At 42.9% G+C, this 13,850-nt stretch overlaps 1 protein-coding gene across 1 annotated transcript in view; it reads right to left on the bottom strand.

The window, feature by feature from the left end:
- The window catches only part of LOC140486957 (protein polyglycylase TTLL10-like), a 157,767-nt gene that overhangs the window by 120,247 nt on the left and 23,670 nt on the right, over nucleotides 1-13,850 (bottom strand). The window contains exon 3 of the mRNA XM_072586216.1: nucleotides 12,600-12,649. The gene's annotated coding sequence lies outside the window, so the exon portion shown is untranslated. The remainder of the gene's footprint in view (nucleotides 1-12,599; nucleotides 12,650-13,850) is intronic.

Below are 13,850 nucleotides of genomic sequence, written 5' to 3'. Positions count from 1 at the left end.
GGAATGGGTCACAGTGGGTTCCTCTTCGGAGGGTCAGTGTGGACTTGTTGGGCCGAAGGGCCTATTTCCACACTGTAGGGAATCTCATTGAGAATTAGCTGGTTGGTTGAAGGCAGTAAACAGAAATGAATTTGGATCCTTTTGAAGACTGGTTACTAGAGATGTTCCAAATGCTTAAATATTAGGAATGTTGCTCTTTATTATTTTTATTAATGATCCAGGTATATGTGGAACATCTGTTTGCAGAACCTATATAGATTTGTGCGAGTGTCAGAACAGTAGGCAATCTTCAAATTCTAAATGGATCTAGCTAGTTGGCCATTGGATTCTTGGTTGGCAAGTTATACTTATCTTTGAAAAGTGAAATTCTATGTATGTGAGCAGACTGAATACTGATCAGGATTACTTGCATATGTTTCAAGGAGAAATAAAGAAGTTATTGAAGAAAGAAAAAGACCAAGGCATTCTAATTCATAGATATCTGAAGATATACACACAGTGCAGTATATACATTTCCCTCTCAATCAAAACCATGCAGTTTCCTGGGAAAAGTAAAGTTGAGTGAAAACTAGAATGAATAAAATGTTGGGGAAAATATATTTCATTTGCACAGTTAAACTTCAAATAGAATACTGTCCAGTCTTAGTTTTCATATAATGACTGATAGTGAGGCCTTAGAAAAGGTGCAAAGGAGGTCAGGTAAATTAATTCCCAATTTGAACCGCTTTAGTTTTCAAGACTAGAAAAGTTAGCTTCTATGCTCTATAGAAGACCTAACATGGGAGTGATTGATTGGGGTTCAGAAGGTGATAAAGCGAATAGATTGTCTACAATTTAGGAGTCTGTTTCAACTCATTGGAATAGAGAGAACCAGAGGGTCACAGCTCAAGCTCCATAAGGCTAGATTTCAGGAGGTATTTCTTCTCCAGTGGACCTTTTGGTGAAAGGCTACAGGTTCAAGTGATGGATTCTGATTCGCTGAATTCCTTCAAGTGAGAGCTGGGTCTAATGCAGGCTGTAGCAGAGATTGTCTTGTACTAAAAGTGGGTATTATGTGATATTAATCAGGGTCAGAGTGATCGCCTGAACTAGTCTCAATCACTAACAGAGTCGGAGAAGAATTTCCTTGCTTTTATTTTCTCAAGTTAGCCTAAGTTTTTAGTGGATCTTTTACCTCACCCAGAAGATCACATGGGTGTGTGCATATATTGTGATGCAAAAGGCATCATTTCTAAGGGGCCGGTTCAATGGATAAGAGGGTCTTCCCTGGTCATCACAATCCAAATGATCCCAACACAGATCTGACTGTGAATGTTTAATTCAACACTGACAAGGGATTGGTCAAGATTCTTCATCCTTCACGAATATGAAGTTTCCAAAAATGCAGAAAGACATGGCCAGGAGCACAGTTTAAATTTTCAGTCCCATTTTCTTAGATCAGTTCAATACTTTCCTCTCTTTTGCTTCAATATAACCATTGAAATGCTAACTCAGAATCTTCTCCAGATGCTCTAACCATGCTACTCCAAATCCAGTTGTTAAGTTTTGTAAGAGTGTCACAAGGTGGATAAAAGATGCATTTTCAAAATATATGGGAGAATAAGGTTAGTATTGTTGGTCCTTTCATCTTACATATCTTTACTTTTGCTCTTGAATAGCCAGAGATGTAGACTTCAGTAACACCATAATTCCAACACAGACAATGCATTTGAAATGCATTTAATTACTATTTAGCAATCTGGCAGTCATGTTGTGCACAAGAAACTCTGATAAATAGTAATGAATGAGATAACTGATTAATAAGCCAGTTGTATCCTTTCCGTATAGAGGCATCATTTTGCAAAACCTGGAGACAACAAAATGGAAACTAAGCAGCATATTTATTTGTGGGTACAAACTGTTGGACATTATTTCTGAGAAACCAACTTAAGTTGGAACCACTTGGAATTGAGTCACCAATTTATAAAGTGAACATAGAACCTAACTCTACATACACTACTTAAATGACCTGCTAACTTCAATATGCTCAACCCAGCCCCATACTACTACAGAATACTTACAACCAAAACCAGGCAAATGTTTCAGAAAATATGCTATTTGTTCATTCACCTAGTGGACACCTGTTTGCCTAGCTGAGGATAGATCATTTTTCCCCTCCTCTCCCTCCCTCAAACCGCCCCACCTCCCCCCACCCCCACCAAAGAACTATGAACAACTATTGTTACCAGGCAACAACTACTACAAGAACAAATTATACATTCCAACCCCAGCTACTGAAAACATGCCCGAACACAATTCTTGATAAAGGCTAAATAGACCCCTAATTGAACTATAAACAACAATTATGCTTTACCCAATAATTGATTTGGGATTACTTTGTGTTAAATATATACTATATTAACTAGTTTTAGCTGTTATATTTATATCAATGTACAAGAAACTATTCCATTTTCGACACCATTTCTTGCTAAGTGAACAGAGTAAATGTAAAATACCAACTACAAATTGAGAAAGCTGAGAAGAATTTTATTGAAGGTAATGTTTAAATCTGATTCAGAACGGTACCAGATTAGGGGATTGTTATGAAAAGGCAAAAGAACTTGAACTTATACAGTATATCTCAAAACACTTTACAGCCAATGAGGTACTTTTGAAGTGTTAAATGAAACCCAGCTGTTAAATCTCACAAATAGCACTCTGATAATGACCAGCTCATATCCTGCTCCTCTAGTGATATAGATAAATATTTGTAGAACCACCACAGATAATTGCCCCTGCATGTCTTTAAAATACTGCCATAGCATCTTGAAGCCTCGGTTTAGAATCTCATCCAAAAGATGCATCACTGATTGTTGGTGCAGCACAATCCCTCAGCTCTTGAAGATCAATCTGCACTGTTCTAATCAAATCTTAGAATAAGTTTGAACCTGGACCCTTGTAACTCAGGAATGAACATGTTATCAACTGTTCAACGGCAAACAATTAGGGGTGGCATCCTTTTGGGAAAAAATTTCACATGGACTCGTATTAAACTTGTGTGGAACCAGGTTGAGATCTGCTGGCATATACTGCTGTTTTGATCAGGCTGGATTTGGATTCATTTTGGAGGTGACCACAGTAAGGGTAATTCTAATGGTGTGACATCTAACGCCAGTAACATTCATGAGTTTTTGCACAGACTCAGATTACTCCACACTAAACCACATACTGTCTCTTTGTATCACTGTGTACGCTCGTATATAAATCCATCTTTTGAACATTACGCTCAACATCACATTTGGTCTTTCTTTAAGTTTAAACAGCTCCTGCCCATCTTAACTCCCCACAGTCACAGTTCCGCCCTGCCTACTCCTCACCCTTAAAGACCCTGTCCACACTCCCCCTCAAATAACTACTTCACAGCCCATTTCCCTGAATACCCAACTCTTATAACTCGTGCATCACCAACCCCCCACCCTAAAATGTTTTTCCGTTTGAGGGTAAGTTAGCTTGGATGGCTGGTTTGTGGTTCAGAGTAACGCCAACAGTATGGGTTCAATTCCTGGACCAGCTGAGGTTACCATGAAGGATTCTCCTTCTCAACTTGCCTGAGGGTGACTGTCAAGTGAAACCATTACCAGTCATTTCCTGGTCCATGAGGACTATGGCGGTTTGACATGTATCGCCCCCAACTCCCACCACCACCTCAATTCTCCATCCTCACAACTCTCCAAAAACCTACCTCTTAGATCCTGCACCTTCAGAACTCCTTCTCCACCCCAATCTCTATTCTGTCGTCCTTTATGAATACAGCAGTAAACTCTAAATGAAAATACCTGAAAGACACATGCTCATTGATGTGTTTTTTTTTCATTTTATTATAGAATGAACATTTGAGGAATCATGAAAAAGTGACAACTCACATCACCATGTGTGGACGTGTCAATGGTTATACACATAATGCTCATCTCTGTGAATGTTTTTATTTCTTTATATGTGTACACACATTGGTACTTACATGCAATGTATTGATGCTATCTTTGTCAGGTTTACTTATAAACATATAAAAGCTTTATGTATGATTTTGATCTCATATCATAATTGAATCTTGAAGGGGTTTTCATTTCTGCTCACACCCAGCAGGCATTCCATGGTGATCACTGGGGATGGAGAGATCCACTTCTTTCACTGGCAAACCATTTTAAATATCCCTCTCCCACAGTTACAAGTGCAGATTGGAGTTGTGTACAGTTTGGAGGAATTAGATGTGAAGGACAGATTTCCAATGACACAGATCAAGTTTAGAGTCACATTACGAGGGAAATATACAATATAATTTATCTGACATGGCTACTGCATGGATGTCCAGACAGATTCCTATGAAGACTCTCAAACGTGCAATAATACATCCTGTTTTAGGAGGTGTTGCCACCTGGAAAGTTCTTCTACTGCTCTCTGCCTCTCTGCTACTTCAGGTTCAAACCGGGGTGCATCATGATGTTGACCATTCCCACCTTCAGAAACTTCTGCAAGTGCTCAGTCCGTGGCCATTCTCCGCCTGTGGAGAATTGAGCATGAATCTAGATGGTTAAACCTGGCTCAAGATAGAACCTGCAAGGAAAGTCTGCTGAAATTGTGTGAGTGTGCTGAGGAAGAAGCAAGGTTAGCAACTAAATTCCTCCAGGTTCAAGCCACCAAAGCCTCATAGGCAATGCAGGCAAGGAAGGAAGGTGCAGAGCAAGATCTGGCTGACTTTGTTCTAGTGACTCTGGGCAGGTTCTGAAGGTACGCAATAGAACTTCATTTTATTCCCAAACTGAATAAAGCCATCTCTGCCACATAGTGCAATGATCCACCCCTCCTGCCATTATTCACAAACTCCCAGGATGGACTGCAACACCCCAGAGGAACTGACCTTGAGAAGCAATACTTTGACTTTACCACGTCAGAGTGTATTGAAAATGGACTTGCAATCTTATGGTCATTTGGCACAGTGGGCCAGAAGCTGTAGGTTCAAGTGCCACTCTGGGACTGTTAGGAGAAGGAACCCAGATTGGTCTGAATATTCAGCTCCATCCATTTGACCTAAACCTTCTGCCATGCTCATCCCCCCTTTCCAACCTTGTCCCACCACCATCATCCTCACAGTGAAATGACCCTATACCAGTACCCATTGCAGACTTCTGACAGTTTCTAATCTCATGTTTTACCCTGAATCCATTGAGCGCAGCACTGCTGCAGAACAGATGTGTTTGTCTGCTATGGTTAATTTCCTCCATGACTGCCTTTGTCCCCCCTCAACACATGCCTTTGCTTTCAATCCCCAGTCTTGACTCTCCCACTGTCTCTCCTCAACCATCAATATATAGACCCCCGGGACTGTACCTGCCGCACACTAGCCCTTAGACAGGATGGACCAACCCCTGGCCACTGTGTTTACAGCTCTCTGATTGACAATACTTGATTCTCCTGACTAGTTGTAACAAGAACATAGAAGTAGAAGCAAGAGTAGGCACATCAAGACTTCCTATCATTCAACAAGATCATGGCTGATCTGCCCCAGACCTCAACTATCCTTTCATGCTAGCTCAGCATAGCTGTCAAATCCCTGCTATCTAACTCCAGTTTACATACTTTCAGTAATCGAGCCTCTACAACGTTCAAGGGTAGAAAGTTTCAGGCATTCACTACCCTCTGGGAAAGGAAATCTCTGGATCTTTTTAAATGAACATCCCCTTCTGTAACTATGTCACCGGCTTTGAATTCCCTCACTAGTGAAAACATCTTAGAGTCATAGAGATGTACAGCATGGAAACAGACCCTTCAGTCCAACCCGTCCATGATATCCCAACCCAATCTAGTCCTACCTGCCAGCACCTGGCCCATATCCCTCCAAACCCTTCCTGTTCATGTACCCGTCCAAATGCCTCTTAAATGTTGCAATTGTACCAGCCTCCACCACTTTCTCTGGCAGCTAATTCCATACACGTACCACCCTCTGTGTGAAAAAGTTGCCCCATAGGTCTCTTTTATATCTTTCCCCTCTCACCCTAAACCTATGCCCTCTGTTCTGGACTCCCTGACCCCAGGGAAAAGACTTTGTCTATTTATCCAATCCATGCCCCTCATAATTTTGTAAATCTCTATAAGGTCACCTCTCAGCCTCCGACGACCCTATCCAGCTACTGTGGTGGAATCTCGATGTGGATGCTCTACAGGACTGATTATTGCTCAATTTCCCCTGACCATGCCTAGCTCAGAGACAACTGGCCACGGTCAAGCCCTGGGCTATGTGCAGACTGTGCCTGTGCCTGTCCCAAGACCCCTGACCAACATCACCACACTGTCCCAACACGACTGAACCGAGGTCTAGGCCGAACCCATTTTTTGACATGGCCATTGATTACATAAATATGTAATGTGTTTGCCGTGCAATCAGCAATCCTGATGATGAGGTTATGCTCAAAACGTCAACTCTCCTGCTCCTCGGATGCTGCCTGACCGCCTGTGCTTTTCCAGCACCACACTTTTTGATTCGGCTGTAATTGTTAGACTCGGTTTGCTATACAGCAAATTGGTGTTTGATACTGATTAACATGGAGGTTCAATGCAGCCAACAGTGAGCTGAATTTGTCAGACACTCCCTCTGACTTCAATGCATTTGGTAATATAGGAAGTTGAAGATTAATGAGGAAAGTTATGCTATTAATAAGGCATTTAACAAAAGGCAATCCTCCTTAATTGGCAGCAGGCTGCTGCCCAGTGAGAAATTTGCCTCATCTGAATAGGTGTATAAAAAATGCAGTGAGTTACTCCCAACGTTGAGATACGTTTCACTGGACATATTGCAGAATTCTGCCACAAATCTCATCATAATCCACATTGTTCAAGGCTGGGGCAGAGCCTGTGCCGAAATGGAGAGCGGACTGCTGGGTATAAGGCTGCAGCAGAAATTGAGGTGTATAGAAGGGTGTGAAGCCCGTGGGAAACAAGGTGATGCAAAGATCTAGCCACAATTGGAGCACTCCTATCTGTCTTGTTTGGCATGATGAGAAAGCAGGCATGCCTCTGCTAAGGCCTACAGCTAAAAGTAAGGAACATTTCTGAAGACATCATTGGGTTCACATGTGCAAATTTAAAGAGGGATCAGTTTCGTTCCTGCATGTTTTCTGTTCATCTACATGTCTGCAAAAAAAGTGGGTCAGAGAGGGTGACTCATCTTGTTTTAACCCTTTCTCACAATATGCATCTGCTACTAAGATTTGTGAATAGCAACCTTTGCACAGTGGTTTATTGCTGTCTACTGTTTTATTTTATTCATTCATGGGGTCTGGGTGTCTTGGGCTTACCTAGAATTTATTACCCATCCCTAGTTGCTTTGAGAAGGTAGTGGTCAGTTGCTTTCTTGACCACTGCAGTCCATTTTGGGTAGGTACAAGCACAATGCTGTTTGGGAGAGAGTTCCAGAGATTCTCTTTGGTCTAACTTTTCAGATAGCTTCAAATGGGTTGCACAGTTTTACTGACAAGGAGAGAAATGCATTTTGTTTCCAAAAGTAGCTCAAAGCAAATGCAAATATCTCAATCCCAGGAAGAACTGCCATTCAAATATATACACACACACAAATCCCACAATACATGTTTTGAATTGAATAACTCCCTGTAGATGTAACCTCCATATTCTGTTCTTTTTTTGATAAGTCCTTTTGTAAAACGTTACCTTGGTTTTCAATTGGCGTTTTCATCATGATTGAAAAGTAGAAGAAAATAGCAGAAAATGATTATTTTGACACAGGGACTTATAGAGTCATTGATATTAAGAATGAAAATGTCACAATACTACAATGGGGAGGTTTCCCAATGGGTTATAAAGAAAGGCTGGATATGCTGGGACTTTTCTCACTGGAACATGGGAGGTTGAAAGGCGACCTGATAGACATTTACAAAATAATGAGGGGTAAAGATAGAGTTAATGGTAGTTGTCTTTTCCTGAGGATGGGGGAATTCAAGACTCGGGAGCACATTTTTAAGGGGAAAGGATAGAGATTTTAAAAAGACATGAGGGGCAAATTTTTTACACAGAGGTTCATGTGTGGAATGAACTTCCAGATGAAGTGGTGGAGGCAGGTACAATTACAACATTTAAAAGATATTTGGATAAGTACATGAATAGGAAAGGTTTGGAGGGATATGGGCCAGGAGCAGGGAGGTGGGACTAGTTTAGTTTGGGATTGTGGTCAGCAGGGACTGGTTGGACCAAAGGGTCTGATTCCATGCTGTATGACTCTATGACTATGAAACAGGGTAGGGAACATTTTCTATGCTGTTGGCTAACCTTAGGCACACTTGTTCTGGCTTCATGATAAAAGCTATAAAATGGTCCACTTCCTCATGATTGTTTTTTACCAAATTGATGGATGTCAATTTGCTGAAAAGGGATGGATTAAAAGAAAAGAACACAACAAAACAACTAACCACACAAAGTAGACCTCAGCTTCCTGGCTCAAGGCTTCCTTAGCAAATATTACCAGGCCAAACAAAAATTAATATCTGGGAGATAAATTGAATACAAACTAAGCTTTGCATTACAAATTTGTGTTTATAGTTGTAGATGCAAATTTGTTTAATGGTTGGTATATGCAAATGAACATCTGCCATTGCTGGAGATGGTGTGCACATCTCAAATTTACACCAAAAATGATCATCAGGGAATTGGATATATCACACAAGAGAGACATCAGTGGCAATGTGGGAAGTTGCAGTAGACGCAAATTTGTCTATTCGTGGTCACCTATGCCTGTTTTTATGACAAAATTGGCTTAAAATTAATTTAAGATCTGCTTGCTCATTTTGTTGCATTCAAATTTCCCCATAACATCACCCCACCCAGTCTCTGTAGTCTCCTCCACCCTTACATGCTTTTGAGATTTCTGCATTCTTCCAATTTCAAAATCTTGCATATTCTCGATTTTAATTGCCACACCATTGACAACTGTGTTTTCAGCTGACTTGGTTTGAATTGCTGGAATTTCCTCCCTAAATCTCTCCGTCTTTGCAACTTCCTCCACTCCTTTAAGATGTGCCCCAAAATCCATTTCTTCAACCAAACTTTTTGTCACTTGCTCTGAAATGTCCTAACATGATTCGGTGACAAATTTTGATTGATAGAATTCTTGTGAATCACCTTGGGATATTTTGCCAGAATAAAGATGTTATATAAAAGTTATTGTTTCTGACTGAAACAGACGTCATCAGAACACATTACACAAACTGTCCTTAATTTCCTCGTTTGTGAATATTCGGCTCATCGAGCTGGAGAAGCAATGGCTATTGGGTGATGGAGAATTTTGCATTAAGCACTCCTATATCACATAGAATAGTGGTCAGATACACAGTAAATCTTCCTCATTCATTCTCCAACAATATACCCTTATTTCCAACTCCTTCTAATCATCTATGCACCAATATGATGTTTTTATTTCCCAATCCTACTGATTTCCTCAGTGACATTGCCCTAACAGGATGGGGTTAGGCTGTGGGTCAATGCCCAATCAGAACTGGTCTGAAATTGACCAAGGAGGAGAAAGTGAGGACTGCAGATGCTGGTGATCAGAGTCAAAGAGTATGGTGCTGGAAAAGCACAGCAGGTCAGGCAGCATTCGAGAAGCAGGAAAATTGACGTTTTGGGCATAAGCCCTTCATCAGGAATGAGGCTTGTGGCCCAAGGGAGCTGAGAGATAAATGGGAGTGGGTGGGGCTGGGAGGAAGGTAGCAGGGAATGTGATAGGTAGATGAAGGTGGGGGTGAAGGTGGTAGGTCAGAGAGGAGGGTGGGCCGGATAGGTGGGAAGGAATGCAGACAGATAGGACAGTTCAAGAGGGCGCTACCAAGTTGGAAGGTTGGATCTGGGATAAGGTGGGGGAGGGGAAATGAGGAAATTGATGAAATCTACATTGATTGCACGTGGTTAGAGGGTCCCAAGGTGGCAGATGAGGTGTCGGGTCATTATGGTTTGGTGGTAGAGGAGGCCCAGGACTTGCATGTCCTTGGTGGAGAGGGAACGGAAGTTAAAGTGTTCGGCCATGGGGCAGCGGGGTTGTTTAGTGTGTGTGTCCCAGAGATGTTCTCTGATATGCTCTGCAAGTTGGCATCCTGTCTCCCCAGTGTGGAGGAGACCACATCAAGAGCAAAGGACACAATAGATGATGCAGGTAAATCTCTGTTGGATGTGGAAGGATCCTTTGGGGACGGAGGTGAGGGGGGAGGTGTTTATGCAGGTTTTGCACTTCTTGTGGTGGCAGGTGAAAGTGCTGGGAGTAGACGGTAGGTTGTTGGGGTGGGGGGGGGGGGGGGCGGTGGGGGCAGTGTGTACCTAACAAGGGAGTTGTGGAGGGAATGGTATCTCTGGAACGAAGATAGGGGTGGGGAGGGAAATATATCCCTGGTGGTGGAGTCTGTTTGTAGGTAGTGGAAACGGTGGAGGATGATGCAATGTTTCTGGAGGTTAGTGGGGTGGAAGGTGAGGACCAAATGGGTTCTGTCCTTGTTGTGATTGGAGGAGTGGGGTTCAAGGGCGGAGGTGCAGGAAGTGGAGGAGGGCATTGTCAACTACATGGCAGGGAAAATTGCGGTCTTGGAAAAAGGAGGCCACCTGCGATGTTCTATGGTGGAATTGGTCCTCCTGGCAGTAGATGCGGTGAAGGCAGAGAAATTGGGAAGAATGGGTAGTGTTTTTACTGGAGGCAGGGTGGGAGAAGGTTTTGTCACTGAAACTAATGCTAAGTCTACTCGACATGTTATCTCCGCCTCCGTAGTTGCCACTGCCACACCCACTTCCGCCCCAACCGAGGTCACGTACCGGAACACCGCCAATGACATCATCTACGTCACAGGTTCCATGACTTCCGCCCAAGTCAATTTTACACTGTTCCTTTCTGTCTGAAAGAGATGAGATTTTTGTATGCAGTTTCCCAGATAATTGCACACTCTGGCAGCACATTGTCAGCCCAACTCACCCAAAAGAGTGAAAAATAAGTCCATATTGATGTGCTTTTAGAGTTGGGATTTACTGCTCAGAGCGATTGAGTTCAATGTACATTGTAGAGATGGTAAAGCTCAGGACTTGCACTCAGATATCACTGTGTCACAATCACTGCTTGCATCACGACAGTTTGGGCCAGTATTGAGGGGTCAGCTGGCCTTTCCCTCTGTTTTTTCAAATGTGCATAAAGGCAAAGTCTTAACATTGAAGCAAATGTGAGACACCACAGAGTACCATTGTATTGACTGGAAACTCAGTACTCCCAGCATTATTTAGATCCCCATTTCAGATATATCATAATTAAAGTGATGAGTGATGGTTATCTATATCTTCATCAGAAAAGAGAAAAGGAGGAGATAAGAGGGAGAATTAATCTGGGACCGCATGGTTGGTTTCACAATGATATTAAGAAAGAGATGGGGCAGGTTTCTCACTATGGAGGCGGGAACTGAGACAGGCAAGCCCTAAATTGTCAGACTGAAAAGGCCATTTTAACTCCAGAGTTTGAAAAAACTAAAGAGGAACCATCTATATTTTTGGATGCCCTTTCCTTCATTTACCCCTCATGGTGGCATCCTATTGTTGGTTTCTAGCTGAAAGGTCTCTGACTGACCCTCCACTTTCAAAAGCCCACCAACCATTCTAAATGAGACAGAAAAACTAGCTCCTGGTCCTTAACTGTTGCTCTGGGGAAAGTCACAAAGAGTGAATGTTTTCCAATGGAGCAGACTTCTGATCTCCATTTAATGGCAGAATTCCAAAGTCAGTAGAGAAAACTTAGCTCTGCCAATCAGAATCATTACATCATTGCTGACCTGTTTCCTCCTAATCCTCGGTGTATTTGTACATGAGAGAGTCTGGAAGATTACTTGATTATTTTGGCTGTATCTTCTATTTATTTTCAACCAGATTCAATAAGGCAATTCTTGTGGATGCTTTGTATAAGTTCATAAGTTGTAGGAGCAGAATTAGGCTATTTGGCCCATCGAGTCTGCTCCGCCACTCAATCATGGCTGATACGCTCCTCACCTCCATTTTCCTCCCCTCAACCCATTACCAATTAAAAATCTGTCTAACTCCTCCTTAAATGTATTCATTGTCCCAGCATCCAACGTACTTTGGGATCATCAATTCCACAGATACACAATACTTTGGGAGAAGTAGTTTCTCTCAACTCTGTTTAAATTTGCTACCCTTTATCCTAAGACTATGAGCTGTCGTTCTAGAATGCCCCACAAGAGGAAGCATCTGCTCCACATCTATTTTATCCATACCTTTTATCATCTTGAATACCTTAATTTTGATTTCCCTTCATTCTTCTAAATCCCAGAGAGTATAGGACTAAATTATTCAATCTCTCTTCATAAGACAAACCCCTCAATTCTGGAATCAATCTAGTGAATCTATGAGATATTCCAGATCAGTAATAACCATGCATTTACCTCATACAGATCCCCTGTGGCCATATGTTGACCAATTTAAATGGTACTTCATATTCCCAGAAGAGCTGGAAACAAACTTGAAGGATTTGAAACACTGAACTATGCCCCTTGCCCAGTGAGCATCAAGAGTCCACTCACCATCTCCAATCCAATCTCAACATGGACAATGTCACGGCGTTGGCGTATGGCTGTAAGCAAAAGGAAAAAAATGTTCAGTATTTTAATAAAGCAGGTAAAGAGAGTGTAATAAAAGGAGCTGCAGAGCATGAAGGAATGCACACTGTGAAATGAACACTGACATTTTTTCTTGTGGCTTTTATGTTACTATTAATGGAACTACAGGGGAACCTCGATTGTCCGAATACCAATTATCTGAAAATTGGATTATCCAAAGGAGATCTCGAGGTCCCAATAGATACATTAGATCAATGACGTGTTTCCAACAGAGATCACATCTTTTGTTTACAGTGATTAAACAGGCACTGTCTCCAAATGACTGACTTCCCGCCCCCTCTCTCCCTCCACAGTTTCCCTGGAGTTCTACAGAGGGGTGTACCTTAACCACCTCCACCCCCCCCCCCCCCCCCCACCCCGCCACCCCAGCTTCCCAGGAATAATCTCTCCAACATTATCCTGTGTGGGGCAAACGTGAAATTGGTCAAAGCTTTGCTGTAAAACATTGTGTGTAAAACGACTGGGGCTGGGGGTGGACGGGTTGGGGCAGGGGCTTGCGCGCTTTGTTGCTGGGGTCAGGGGCAGGGTTGGATCGGGGCAGGGGGCAGGGTTGGGTGCAGGGACTTGTGCGCTTTGTTGCTGGGGGCAGTGGCAGGGTTGGACTGGGTTGGGGGGCAGGGGGTGGGGTTGAACCGGTTTGGGGGGGTGGAGTTGAACCAGTTTGAGGGGTGGGATTGGACTGGTTTGGGAAGTGGGGTTGAACTGGGTTGGGGGGTGGGGGTTGGACCGGGTTGGGGGGGCTGAGGCGGGGTTGGACTGGGTTGGGGGAGTGGGTTTGGGGACGGTGTTGGTCCCAGTTGGGAGGCAGTGCTAGGCGTGGATGGGGGCAAGAGGGTGCGGTTTTGGACAGGGAGCGGGCGGGGGCGGTGTTGGGGGTGGGGTGTCGCGTGCTGTGTGCTGCTGCTTGTCTCCTGAATGGGGAGCAGTCTTTAAAACCTCCGAGCCCCAGAAGAAAGGCATATAATCGATTTTCTGAATAATCGATTATCCGAACGAAATAGTGCCTGCCTATCTCGTTCAGATAATTGAGTTTCCACTGTACATAGAATGTACAGCGCAGAAACAGACTCGTCAGCTCAGGTATTCCATTCCGTTCCAAGGTTTATGCTCCAACAGTCTTCTCCCACCTTATTTTGTCTAACTCCATCACAACCT

Source organism: Chiloscyllium punctatum, chromosome 16 (assembly GCF_047496795.1).
Source record: "Chiloscyllium punctatum isolate Juve2018m chromosome 16, sChiPun1.3, whole genome shotgun sequence".
NCBI classification, from domain to species: Eukaryota; Metazoa; Chordata; class Chondrichthyes; order Orectolobiformes; family Hemiscylliidae; genus Chiloscyllium; species Chiloscyllium punctatum.
Note: the sequence above shows the minus strand (reverse complement) of the source record. Positions and strands in the feature narration are given on the sequence as shown.